Genomic DNA, 1106 nt, shown 5'->3' on the forward strand with positions numbered 1-1106 from the left:
CTTGTTTTCTTCAGACATCTATTTTGAAAAAAAATTTAAAAACACAGGAGATTTTGAAATCATTCAATTCTGGCAGAAATCAAAACTCCAAAACGAGGAACAAAATCATCTTTTACTAAATTCATCTCATTTCCTTTCCTTTCTGGTTTCTTAAACGTTTTATTCATGTTATACAGAGATTTCTCTATCATTTTCTTTCTTTTCAATCATTAGAAGTTGAGGAGTACTGAATCCATCATTGCTTTGTTAACACAGATAGATTCCAGATTCACATTTCCACTTACCAAGAGTTCCCTCTAACGCCACGATCCAGTCAGCCTTCCTCTACTTCTACTGAACACAGCAATGTCCCATTGGAATCTCTGAAGCGTAATCACACATTAGGTTGGTACTTCTCCAAGTAAAGCTGCTGTTTGGAATTGAATGTTCCCCTTCATTTTTGTCTTATAAAGTGACCGGCATCTTCACACTGCATCCCACATCAATGCAAATGCCACTGCCACAGGGGCCCCTCCCAACCCTGCCACCCAAAGCACTGCAGCACAGCAACCTGACTCTTCACCACACTTGGCTTTATCAGGTTTAGCCCAAAATCTACTGTTTGATTGAGTGGCCAAGCACCATCATCAAATGGCCAATCTAGAACATGGATTCCTCCTTTTCACCTGCAGCTTTATCATGGGGAGCACCCCAAACTCGAACCAAAGTGATCACTCCATGCTTCTGAAGTTCTGTGAATTTGTTGAGAACAGCGTTGGTGGGGTTGTGAGTTATCAGAAAGCTCATGCTCTCGTAAAAGATCTCCACAGAGGCTGGACGTTCATTATGGCAAATAAAAAGTGTGAGCGTGCATGTGTGAGCGTAGTAGGGAAAATGGGGTGGGGGACTTCAATAAATCTTGAAATGTTTCACAGCGGAAAACATTAAAAAGACCATAAAATGCCTATTATTGATCACTGTTTCCTCTATTCAACTTGTTTACTCCTTACAAAGCTTCTCTCTTCAACACAGGCAGAAGTATTCAGAATCCACTTCAATCCAAATCCAGCTTGGGTCTCAATGCCTACAGATGGATATTTTCAGCCTCCAAAAAAAAATTCAACAGC

At 40.6% G+C, this 1106-nt stretch overlaps 1 pseudogene; it reads right to left on the reverse strand.

The window, feature by feature from the left end:
- Positions 1-313: 313 nt before the first annotated feature.
- On the reverse strand, positions 314-786 carry LOC142853993 (protein tyrosine phosphatase type IVA 2 pseudogene; annotated as a pseudogene).
- Between the last annotated feature and the right edge of the window lie 320 nt (positions 787-1106).

This window comes from Microtus pennsylvanicus, chromosome 7 (genome assembly GCF_037038515.1).
Source record: "Microtus pennsylvanicus isolate mMicPen1 chromosome 7, mMicPen1.hap1, whole genome shotgun sequence".
NCBI classification, from domain to species: domain Eukaryota; kingdom Metazoa; phylum Chordata; class Mammalia; order Rodentia; family Cricetidae; genus Microtus; species Microtus pennsylvanicus.